This window comes from Magnolia sinica, chromosome 2, assembly GCF_029962835.1.
Source record: "Magnolia sinica isolate HGM2019 chromosome 2, MsV1, whole genome shotgun sequence".
Taxonomy (NCBI): Eukaryota; Viridiplantae; Streptophyta; class Magnoliopsida; order Magnoliales; family Magnoliaceae; genus Magnolia; species Magnolia sinica.
Genome location: NC_080574.1, coordinates 67684201 through 67697682, shown reverse-complemented (window position 1 = coordinate 67697682; position 13482 = coordinate 67684201). Strand labels below are relative to the sequence as shown.

At 37.1% G+C, this 13482-nt stretch overlaps 1 long non-coding RNA gene across 1 annotated transcript; it reads left to right on the top strand.

Moving 5' to 3' along the window:
• Positions 1-7995: 7995 nt before the first annotated feature.
• On the top strand, positions 7996-9447 carry LOC131229213 (uncharacterized). The gene is made up of 2 exons (XR_009163216.1): positions 7996-8072; positions 9208-9447. It is a non-coding gene; the product is annotated as an uncharacterized LOC131229213 (long non-coding RNA).
• Positions 9448-13482: the final 4035 nt, after the last annotated feature.

Here is a 13482-nt window from a genome sequence, read left to right as displayed (position 1 = left end):
TTTGATAGCCTTTCAGTCACAAGGCCTCCACCCTTTGATGGCTCCAACTATGCCTATTGGAAAGCCAGAATGAGGATCTTCCTCAAATCAATGGATGAAAATGTGTGGCAAGCCATAGTGACTGAATGGAATCCTCCTATCATGGAAGTTATTGGGGTTGATGGTTCAAAGTCTATGATAGCCACACTATATTACCAATGGACCACTCTTCAGAAAAGTGAGAGTAGTGCAAATGCTAAAGCACTAAATGCAATTACCTGCGCACTATCACCGGATGAGTTCAAAAGAATCATTTCCTGTGATACTGCAAAGCAAGCTTGGGATATATTAGAAATGACACATGAGGGTACTATAATTGTCAAAAAATCTAAAGTCCAACTCCTCATAACCAGATTTGAAGAAATTCATATGGAGGAAAATGAAATGTTTATGGACTTTTACACTAGATTGAATGACATTGTAAACTCAATGTGGGGTCTTGGCGATAAAATCCTAGAAAATAAAGTGTGTGCAAAAATATTACGCTTACTTCCTGAACGGTTCAATTCTAAAGTAACCGCGATCCAGGAACTTCGTGATATGGATAATATGAGGGTAGAAGAACTAGTTGGTTCTCTACAAACCTATGAGTTAAACTTTAAAGCTCCTAAAGGTAAATCTATCACACTAAAATCTTCTAAATGTAATTCAGAAGAAAATTCTGATTCAGAAGATGATATGGCTCTTTTAGCTAAGAAATTTTATAAGATTTTCAAAAGCAAGAAAAGGGTTGATTTTCAAAAGTCAAATGATAAAAAGAAGTTTAGACCCAAATCTCAAAAATCTTTGAAAGATAGTCAATGTTACAACTGTCAAGAATATGGGCACTTAGCAAATAGATGTCCTAAAAGGGACAAACGTAAGAAGAAGGGTATGTTGGCTACATGGGATGAATCATCTGATTCTGAAGGTTCTTCTGAATCAGAAGATTCTGAAACTTAGTTAGGCAATGAGGTTAAAGCTCTTATGACTCTAGCCAAATTCACATTTTCAGATAATGACTCTACAAGTGAAGAAAATCTGAATAGTGAATGTGAAAATGAAGATGATCTTCAAGACGCTTACAATGCCCTATATAAGGAAAGTTGTAAAATTGCTGTCAAACTTAAACTTCAAAAAGAAAAGTTTTCTAAACTCAAAAATTGTTTTGAATCACTTGTCTTAGAAAAATCACAAATTTCAGATTGTTTTGAAAAATCAAAATGCGATTTGAAATTCAAAAACTCCCTAATTATTAATTTAAAATCTGAAATTGAGAAACTTAAAACTGAAGTATCTTCTCTTTTGAGTTTAAAGGACACATGGAAATATGCCCAAGGTGATCCAAAGTTAGAGAAACTTTTATTCGGATCAAGAAAAAGTGGCGATCGATCCGGGTTAGGCTATGATAAAAATCTACCTCCTAAACAAAAGTATACTCCTCCTATGTTTGTTAAAGGAGAGTCCTCAAACTCAAAAGAGAAAAGTACTTATCAAGATTTTTCTAGAAATTCAAAAACTTTTCAAAAACCTAGAAGTAGCCATGTCAACTTTAATCAGAAATGAAATCCACTAGCTGAAAAGATAGTTGATTTACTCAAGGAGCTCTTAAAATCTAACTCTATAGGTCATTCATACAAATATGCACAAAAGAAGACCAACTATGTTCCTAAACCTAAAACAGTTATGAAATGGGTTCCTAAAGTTACCTGCTTGGTTGCTCACACTGCTTTCAAAGCAACAAGTCATTCAAAGTGGTACTTAGACAGTGGATGCTCCAGGCATATGACAGGTGACAAAGCTTTATTCACGGATCTGAAAGATATGACTAATGGTTCAGTCACATTTGGTATTGGTAGCAACTGCAAGATTATAGGCCAAGGTACGGTTCAACTTTTTAATCTTCCTGTGTTTAAAAATGTTTTATACGTTGAAGGCTTAAAATATAACTTGCTTAGTATATCTCAAATATGTGATAATAACCATAATGTTCGGTTTTCTAATCAAAGCTGTGAGATTCTAAACAATAAGGGTTCTGTAATATTAACTGGACGTAGAACGTCTGAAAATTGCTATATTATTAGCGAATCCAGCTCATCTAATCAAACATGTTACATGGTCCATACAGACGAGACTGATTTATGGCACAAACGTCTTGGACATGTACATTATCAAAATTTATATAGATTGAGCAAACGAGAACTTGTAAGAGGTTTACCCAAACTTCATAAATTAGATAAAATATGTGGTGAGTGCCAGATAGGCAAACAGACAAAGAACTCACACAAAAAGATGAATTCAAATACCACATCAAGACCACTCGAACTTCTCCACATGGATCTGATAGGACCTACCAGAACAGAAAGTCGTGGTGGGAAAAAGTATATCTTGGTAATAGTTGATGACTTTATCAGATTCACTTGGGTAGTCTTCTTAAGGGATAAATCTGAAACCCTTGAAGAAGTAAGAAAAGTTCTCAAAAGGATTCAAACTGAAAAATCTTCTCAAATTAGTAAAATTCGTAGTGATCATGGATCTGAATTTGAGAATAGCAATTTTGAGAAGTTCTGTACCGACCAAGGAATATTACATGAATTCTCTGCTCCCAAAACTCCACAACAAAATGGAATTGTAGAAAGAAAGAATAGGGTGCTTCAAGAAATGGCTAATGTCATGTTGAATAGCATGAAGCTCTCTAAAAATCTTTGGGCTGAAGCAGTCAACACAGCTTGCTATATTATTAACCAAGTCTACACTAGCAGAGATAATAATAAAACGGCTTACGAATTGTGGTTCAATAAAAAGCCTACTGTTAAATACTTTCAAGTTTTTGGCAGCAAGTGCTATATTTTACGTGATCATGAAAATTTAGGAAAATTCGATACGAAGAGTGATGAAGGGATTTTTCTAGGATATTCCTTAAACAGTCGAGCTTATAGGGTCCTGAACAAAAGGACTGGTGTGATTCAAGAATCCATTAATGTTGTCATTGATGATCACTTAAACACACCAATTTCTAATTCAGATAATGATGAAGTACTAATCATTGATAAACCCGATACTTCATCGAATCAGACTGATTCTGAGTTGAGGACTGTTAAAGATCATCCAACCACACAAATTCTTGGAAACCCTCTCATCGGTGTTCGCACCCATAGACAACTTGAAGATACATGTAATTATGTATGTTTTACATCCGAAATAGAACCATCTAACGTAAAAGAAGCTCTTGCTGATGAGAACTGGATCGTTGAGATGCAAGAAGAACTCAACCAATTCGTAAGAAATGATGTTTGGTATCTCGTACCAAGACCTAAAGATAGACACATCATTGGAACAAAATGGATTTTCAAAAATAAATCTGACGAGTGTGGAAATATAATTAGAAACAAGGCTAGACTAGTGGTACAAGGTTATACTCAAATTGAAGGGATTGATTTTGATGAAACTTTTGCACCAGTAACACGTCTTGAATCTATTAGACTATTTATATCCATTGCATGTTTTAGAAAGATAAAGATCTATCAGATGGATGTGAAAAGTGCTTTTCTAAATGGCGATTTACATGAAGAAGTCTATGTTGAACAGCCAATGGGTTTCGAAGATTTCAAAAATACTGATTATGTATATCGGCTTAAAAAGGCACTTTATGGATTAAAACAAGCACCTAGGGCATGGTATGAGAAACTAACGAAATTTCTTTTAAGTCATAATTTTCAAATGAGATCTGTCGATAAAACTTTGTTTGTTAAAAAACATAATGATTATATCTTAATGGTACAGATTTATGTTGATGATATCATTTATGGATCAACTTGTACTGACTTGACTACTGAGTTTGCAGATTTGATGAAATCACAGTTCGAAATGAGTATGGTTGGGGAATTGACTTATTTCCTTGGATTGCAAGTAAAGCAACAACCTGAAGGAATATTCATTTCTCAATCTAAGTATGCTTTGCATCTAATCAAGAGATTTGGATTTGAGAATGGCAAGAATTTTGATACTCCTATGAGTACTACCCTGAAACTCTCAAAAGACTCCAATGGTAAAAATGTTGACTCAAAACTTTATCGGAGTATGATTGGTAGTTTGTTATATTTAACTGCTAGTAGACCTAATATTTCTCTAAGTGTTGGTATTTGCGCAAGATATCAATCTGATTCAAAAGAATCTCACTTGATTGCTGTCAAGCGAATTATTAGATATGTCGCAAGTACTGTAAATCTCGGTCTCTGGTATCCTTATGAGACTAGTGTCCAATTAGTTGGGTACTCGGATGCTGACTGGGCTGGTAATTTAGATGATAGAAAATCAACCAGTGGTGGTTGTTTTTACATTGAAAAGTGTCTAGTTTCCTGGTTTAGTAAGAAACAAAATTCTATATCACTTTCAACAGCTGAAGCAGAGTATATCGTAGCTGGTAATGCATGTACACAGCTTATTTGGATGCAACGAATGTTAAGTGATTATGGAATTAAACAGGATTTTATGTTATTACATTGTGATAATTCCATTGCAATAAATATTTCAAAAAATCCTATTCAGCATTCTCGTACTAAGCACATTGACATTAGATTTCATTATATAAGGGAATTAGTAGAAGAAAAAGTTATATCTCTAGAATATATTCCTACTGAAGATCAACATGCTGACATTTTCACAAAACCTCTCGATAAAAGCAAGTTCAAAAAGATGAAATTTGATCTTGGCATGTGCATTTTAAATTGATTATTTATGCCTTCTTGTATTATAGTGTATATATTTGTGTAACACCCCGTACTTTTCAGTACTCGGGTGTTACCATATAACCAAACTTAGTATAAAGATAAGCTAGACTTATGTAAACATTTACGTGCATCCTAATTTAAATCTAATCGTTAAAACAATTTCCATCCATATGTTAACCCATTTGTCCGTTGGCGCTCCAATGATATTTAATAAGCATATTTATTTTATTTATTATATTTTACACAAACATAGATCAGGGAAAATTTTAGATGTATCTTGATAAATTACTTATCATATAAAAGTGTATGAAAATGTATTGATATGTATATATATTTAATGAAAATAAAATATTATGGAAGTAACATTACATTACAAAAGTTTTACAATGTATGAATGAATTATAAATACTGATGTAGTACTAAATATCTTCTATGAATATGAGTACTAAATTTATTAGATATTTTAATAAGATTTTATATGACTTAACAATATTGAGGAAGACAAAGATGATTTTAATTAAATATATATTAATATTATATATTGTGAATTATATACTAAAAAACATGTAATCCATAGCACATATATGATGATATATTAATATTAAAATTTATGTATCAATTGAATAAAAGCATATGATGGTGTGCTTAGACACATAAGTGATCCCTTAAGATATTTAAACCATTGATAGTAGAAATCACAATCAATGATAAACAACTTAGAAAAATAATAATAATAATAATAACAATAATAATATTAATGATATGAAAAGCATTGAAAATAAATAGCTCATGCTATAAGTGTGTATTAGGCCATATGATTCATAGAACAACTACTAAATTCTAGCTTAAGTAGTCCCTAGGACTCTTTTAGCCGTTGACATCCAAATTCAAGATCATCCGACTAGCGGATCAGCGAGGATCCGTACTTAAGGCCAAGAATCACTTGGTATGGCTCACCTAGGCTTTGGATCCACCTCATCTTTAGCCTAAGGTCCTAATTGGACCTGTGAAACTAAATGAATGGAGTGGATTTCATCCAAACACCATTGTGGACCCCAACCGAATTGTGCATGTGCACATTTCACGTGCACCCAGCTCGGTCAGCAGTGGGCTGACCCGTTATTTCCTTAAGTAGAAGGAGATTTCTCTCTCCTTGCCTTAGACAGCCGACGGACGAGCGTCCGTTTTGGTTGATCCGTGGTCCACCCACACTACCCAGACGAAAGATCCAAACCGCCCATCGTGTGCGAACCTCAGCCCTGACCAAAACCATAAAACCTCCACCTGCTAGGTGCACCTACGTGCACTCGTGAACTAGCGCAACAAGGACCCGAAAACACAACATTTCCAAAAATGGAAACTGTTTCCACTCCACATTAGCGATCCATGTGAGGGGTCTTCTGCTGATCTAGGTCGTTCATTAAGGTAAAATCCCAGCCGTCCGATGGGTCTCCGCGTGGGAGAGAGTTTCTGCCCACAGGAAGCTAAAACCGCTGTCGGTTTTGGTTTTGCTAGACGTTGGGGGCTGCTGCCATCCGGTTTTCAATCCAGGCCATCTGTTACAGATCCAACGGCCTGGGATCTTTTAGGGCAACCCTAGGAAAGGGAAATAAAGCTAACTGCAGCGCCCTCCTTCCATTGCTTGCGGCTGTTGGAGGAAAAATAGCCATCTCCTTCATCCTTCGAACTCAACAGTCAAACGAAGGCGAAGCTTCAAAACCTTCATTCTACAAGCTCTAATACATCCCTAGAAATCGTTCCACGCTGTCAGATTGAAGATAGGAGCTGAGGGAGAGAATCTCCCATTAATGGCGGAGCTTCTTCCTCGTTTAAGGGGACACCAAACCGAGCCGATTCGGATCGAATGCGGCGGCCCAGTGACTCCGCTGGACCTGCAGCAGATGAAAGGAAAAGAAGAAAGAAAGAAGAAAGAAGAGAAATGGAAAAATTAAGAGAGAGAAGGGAGAACGAGGGGTGGCTGTTGCACCAACCCGACCTAGTTGTGGTGTGTGAATTAGGCAGGGCCGTTAGCGTCGTTGGATCTGTAGCAGATGAAGAACGAGGAAAAGTATGAGAGTAGAAGGTAGAAAAGTAAAGAGAAGAGAAACAGAGGAGAAGGAATGAGAGGCTGTCATGTGCATCAGCTTGAACCGAGTCAAGTCTGACTCGCTGCCTTTTTTTTTATGCAGGTGCTGTGTCGACTCAGCTCGACCAGGCTGAGTCAGGCCAGCTTGCCGACCATTGCCAGGTATCTCCAGCAACAAGGAGAGAAGATATTTGTGAGGAATAGAGCAAGAGGAAAGAGAGAAAGGAAAGACAGAGAAAAGGGGAGAGAAGGAGTAGGGGTGAGTGAGTTGAGTAGTTGGCGAGTCGACTCGACTCACCTGTGCTGAGTTAGGCCATCCTTGAGTCGAGTCCAGCCACCTCTGGACTTCCTAGAAGCAGAAATGAAAAAGGATAGGAGAAGAAGAAGGAGAGAGAATGTAGGGGTGATGGTTGTGTTGGACCGAGTCAACTCGACTCGAACTGAGTCATCAAGGTGAGTCAACCTTTCCTCCCCATTCTAGCCTTGTTTCGATGCACTGTTATTATTTGTTACCATTGTTATTATTAGGATTATTAATATTAGCAAAGATTAGCCATTAGTAGATCATTATGTTAAACAAGTTATTATAAACAAAATGTAATTATTAAATAGTAGCATCTTATCTATCATTCTTAAATATTCATTTTGGATGGTCATTGCTGTCACCATAATGACTACCTTACTACATTAACTAGTAATTAATTGTAACGCTAATATTAACAGTTATTCTCTAATTATTAGGTTAACATTGTCACCATTTCCATTGTTAATAGGATTATTAAATATAAGGATGCATGACCATTAGTAAATTATCTATTCTAGTAATAGTTATTATATAAAATAAATTACAATGATATCATTATTAGATGCTAATGCATTATCTAATCGTAAATAGTATATCATAATATTAATTATCATCATAATGATTATTAACTAATAATAACTATAATACTAATGTTAGTAAATATTTTATAACTATTAAATTAACATTTGTAAACTATTACACATCAACTACAATTCAAACCCTAGAGTTAAGGCTGCGACTAAGCTCTAAGATAAAACCCTAAATTTTACACGAAAATCCCAAAAATAAGTAATTCAAACCCTAGATTATAATCACAATCATAAACAGTACATAGAACATGGATCTAACCTTACAGCTTACAATTCGTGATAGGGTCCAAGTCTAAGGGCGTGCTCTCTTCCTAATAACATTGGAAGGCGAGTCGACAAATAAGGTGATGATTCTTCCTCTTGAGCTTTCCATCTTTTCATTAGCTTAAGTTATAGTTTTTATTAAAAATTATGATTGATATCTCTCTCTTATAATCACATGTATTAGCTGGTGGAAATTGAATTGTTATATTGCCTGCTTAATGTTCATCCTGTATATTTGTTCATGCTTGTGGATTATTTGTGTATTGCTTATGGACTTTAAACTGGTACATTAGTGGGAAACCCCCACCTATAAATGTACACCCATACTTAGAATGTAACCCGACTGGTTGTGATTAAAATGGACCTTCGACTTAGTGGTTATAGAGTAGTGGTCTAAATGGATCATTAATGTGGGCCTACCATCCAGGGTTGTTGAGTCCAATAGTTTTCAAGGATGGTCTTTTATCGTATAGTTTTGATACTCGTCCTATGAGGCCTATTTTGATAATTGCCCTATGTGGCTTGTTTGATATAGCCCTATGTGGTTTTGTTTTGGTATTTTTCCTATATGGGTTCGATGTTTTATACCATGCAACCACGCGATGGTAAGCCCCATATACTATAATATGATTGGCCACTAGTCGATGGGTTTCCATTAAACATCCTAAGATGGTAGCCTCATGAGCCGGGGATGGTGGCAATGGGACACTATGCCCGAGCTGTCGGCCTACGCTGGGCCATGTACTTCCCGTAGTGACCTTTGAGCTTATCTAAATTGGCTGGTTGTAAATGGACTAATAATGACCTGGCTAATCATGCATGCATGGCATACTACGACAACTTGGATCATTATGCCCATGCGATTACGCTGCGAGTTGCGCTAATGACCAGCCGATCGATTTATGATGATGACTTGGATCACTCATGCCCATACGATTACGCTGCGTGTTGCGCTGATGACCACTCACATCTTTGGGTGACCACCCCATTGCCTATCTGGATATTTTCTTGGGGCTCCGACCGTCCAGATGATTTACCCAGGTCGATGATTGCATTCATGCATCCATGCACCTAATAAGACTGCATTTACTCTGTTTTGGTTGTCTGGATGTTTTATACTATCTCTTACCTAATGCGGCGGTGTGTAATCTCGAGGGGAATTCACACTGAGTTGGTCACTCATCCATCAAATATAAAACCGTACAGGTAGTACAGGTGGCTTAAGTGATATGCATGTTCAGACTTGATAAGAAGCAGGGTACGATCACCAGGAATGCTTGACTGTATACTTGGAGGAGCTGTGTGATCTTGCGGCTTATACTTATATGCTTTTTATTATTTCTCATGTATTAGATCATGTAATTCTTGTACTTGTTAAATTCAGAGACATTGGTTTGTATAAGTCATTATGGGTAGCTTCTTGTAAATTTGAATGATAATGAAATTTTCCTTTAATTCGATTTGTCCACACTACGCTCATTTGCTTACTCTGATGAAGGAAAAAAAATGTACACTCGAATTCAACCATCCTTTAAAGCTAACACTCGGGTTTTTGGGACACGGGTCATATACTCGGGTCCTGAAAACCGGGGCGTTACAAGTTGGTATCAGAGCATAGTTTGAACAAACTTGGCCTTGGGAAATGTACTTATACAAACTTTAAATGCCTCAAATTTGGATGTTTGAAACTAGTAATTTGAACTTAGGTAAATCTCCCCTAGACTTAGGGAAATTTGGAGAACGTAGAAACCCAAACTTAGGTCCCTTTAACAATTATTAGAGTAACCATTTGAACTTCTGTGAATTTCCCCCCTGTAGCTAGGAGAAATTTGAGAATATAGTAATTCAAAATTTTAGGCCCCTTAGAAATTGTTGGAGGACTGAAGAACTTAGAAATAAGTTTAGGCATTATGGAAAATTTTAGGTTTAGCCATTCAAACTTAGAAATGAAGACTTTAGTTCCCTTGTAAATTGCCAAAATAGTTGTTTGGACATAGGAATTAAACATGTGTACAAAATACTCATTATGGTGTACATAAGAGTAGATGAGGACATTCCTTCTGCTTGACTTCCAAATGAAATTTTTCTAGAAATCTAGGATATGAACTTTCCTATGAATTTCATAGCTTTGAATCACACTCTTGTAATAATCAGCAAATGGATTGAACTTAGGCTTATAGAAATTTCCTTAACCACCATATTGAACACTGGACTGAAAACAAATGTTTTCTGAACTTATGGAATCGTACTAAGAATCATAACATGAACTTCCTGACACATCTCTTTGCTTAGGAATGATATTTCCCACAAATTTCAGCACGTAAGAATTAATTAGAGGCGAAGTTACACGATCTTAGGTAAAATTTCAACCCTAGGCTAAGCATATTCAAATTATATTAGAAGTCTTAAACGGACTTGACAACTTTTAAACCTAGGTTTTAGGTAGAAATCCTTGCCTTGAAATTTCCAAATAGTACTTAGATAATCAGAGTGCGTGCTGGAAGCGTGATGGTCGCTCGCGTCTATTCACATAAATTTTGGGCACTTTCATTAGATGATTACAGGATGCTCCCCATGAGTCTAGAATAATCGGGATCAAGGACTGATGCAATCATGTGTATGCGACGTGTACGCGGTTTGATCCGAACCCCATATCCTAGCAAATTCTAATGATCTCAATGCCCTGATCAGGCAGAAGATTGAGATTTACTAGGATTAGGGATTGATACAGAAAATCCTTTATTTTACATAGGCGAAGGATCGATGTATTGGACTCAAACCCACTACAACCATTGTCCGTGATAGCTCGAGCACAGGAAACCATGGGATTGGTAGGCATGAAAATAAATTGCTAATTTTGGTGGGTACTGAGAAGAGTTGTAAGTTCTCATGGAACCCATACGCCTTAACTCATTGACTAGCCTAGAGACTTGATAAATTAGAGATCTGTTGATGGAAGTTGTGATTTCACGCTCAGACACATACGAGATAGGAGGCATGATTAGGATAACTCTTCTACTTATACCATTAACGATTAGGGCAAGTATTATCAAATCTCGGGGGTAAAACCTTTTCTAAGGGGGGTAGTTAGAATGATTCATGTTCTAGTAGTAAGTCACAGGCGCTTGCGCACACAAATGAACCTAGTGGGAAAACTATCAGACACAGTAGAATAAATTACCCTAACAATCATTGTTGAAATAATGAATTTCGGGACGAAATTCTCTTTAAGGGGGGTAGTTTGTAACACCCCGTACTTTTCAGTACTCGGGTGTTACCATATAACCAAACTTAGTATAAAGATAAGCTAGACTTATGTAAACATTTACGTGCATCCTAATTTAAATCTAATCGTTAAAACAATTTCCATCCATATGTTAACCCATTTGTCCGTTGGCGCTCCAATGATATTTAATAAGTATATTTATTTTATTTATTATATTTTACACAAACATAGATCAGGGAAAATTTTAGATGTATCTTGATAAATTACTTATCATATAGAAGTGTATGAAAATGTATTGATATGTATATATATTTAATGAAAATAAAATATTATGGAAGTAACATTACATTACAAAAGTTTTACAATGTATGAATGAATTATAAATACTGATGTAGTACTAAATATCTTCTATGAATATGAGTACTAAATTTATTAGATATTTTAATAAGATTTTATATGACTTAACAATATTGAGGAAGACAAAGATGATTTTAATTAAATATATATTAATATTATATATTGTGAATTATATACTAATAAACATGTGATCCATAGCATGTATATGATGATATATTAATATTAAAATTTATGTATTATTTGAATAAAAGCATATGATGGTGTGCTTAGACACATAAGTGATCCCTTAAGATATTTAAACCATTGATAGTAGAAATCACAATCAATGATAAACAACTTAGAAAAATAATAATAATAATAATAGCAATAATAATATTAATGATATGAAAAGCATTGAAAATAAATAGCTCATGCTATAAGTGTGTATTAGGCCATATGATTCATAGAACAACTACTAAATTCTAGCTTAAGTAGTCCCTAGGACTCTTTTAGCCGTTGACATCCAAATTCAAGATCATCCGACTAGCAGATCAGCGAGGATCCGTACTTAAGGCCGAGAATCACTTGGTATGGCCCACCTAGGATTTGGATCCACCTCATCTTTAGCCTAAGGTCCTAATTGGACCTGTGAAACCTAATGAATGGAGTGGATTTCATCCAAACACGACTGTGGGCCCCGCCCTGATGGTGCATGTGCACAATTGACGAGCACTCGCTGTGTACCGAGCACCCCAGCTCGGTCAGCAGTGGGCTGACCCGTTATTTCCTTAAGTAGAAGGAGATTTCTCTCTCCTTGCCTTAGACAGCCGACGGACGAGCGTCCGTTTTAGTTGATCCGTGGTCCACCCACACTACCCAGAAGAAAGATCCAAACCGTCCATCGTGTGCGAACCTCAGCCCTGACCAAAACCCTAAAACCTCCACCTGCTAGGTGCACCTACGTGCACTCGTGAGCTGGCACAACAAGGACCCGGAAACACAACATTTCCAAAAATGGAAACTGTTTCCACTCCACATCAGCGATCCATGTGAGGGGTCTTCTGCTGATCTAGGTCGTTCATTAAGGTAAAATCCCAGCCGTCCGATGGGTCTCCGCGTGGGAGAGAGTTTCTGCCCACAGGAAGCTAAAACCGCTGTCGGTTTTGGTTTTGCTAGACGTTGGGGGCTGCTGCCATCCGGTTTTCAATCCAGGCCATCTATTACAGATCCAACGGCCTGGGATCTTTTAGGGCAACCCTGGGAAAGGGAAATAAAGCTAACTGCAGCGCCCTCCTTCCATTGCTTGCGGCTGTTGGAGGAAAAATAGCCGTCTCCTTCATCCTTCGAACCCACCAGTCAAACGAAGGCGAAGCTTCAAAACCTTCGTTCTACAAGCTCTAATACATCCCTAGAAATCGTTCCACGCTGTCAGATTGAAGATAGGAGCTGAGGGAGAGAATCTGCCATTAATGGCGGAGCTTCTTCCTCGTTTAAGGGGACACCAAACCGAGCCGATTCGGATCGAATGCGGCGGCCCAGTGACTCCGCTGGACCTGCAGCAGATGAAAGGAAAAGAAGAAAGAAAGAAGAAAGAAGAGAAATGGAAAAATTAAGAGAGAGAAGGGAGAATGAGGGGTGGTTGTTGCACCAACCCGACCCAGTTGTGGTGTGTGAATCAGGCAGGGCCGTTAGTGTCGTTGGATCTGTAGCAGATGAAGAACGAGGAAAAGTATGAGATTAGAAGGTAGAAAAGTAAAGAGAAGAGAAACAGAGGAGAAGGAATGAGAGGCTGCCATGTGCATCAGCTTGAACCGAGTCAAGTCTGACTCGCTGCCTTTTTTTTTTTATGCAGGTGCTGTGTCGACTCAGCTCGACCAGGCTGAGTCAGGCCAGCTCGCCGACCATTGCCAGGTATCTCCAGCAGCAAG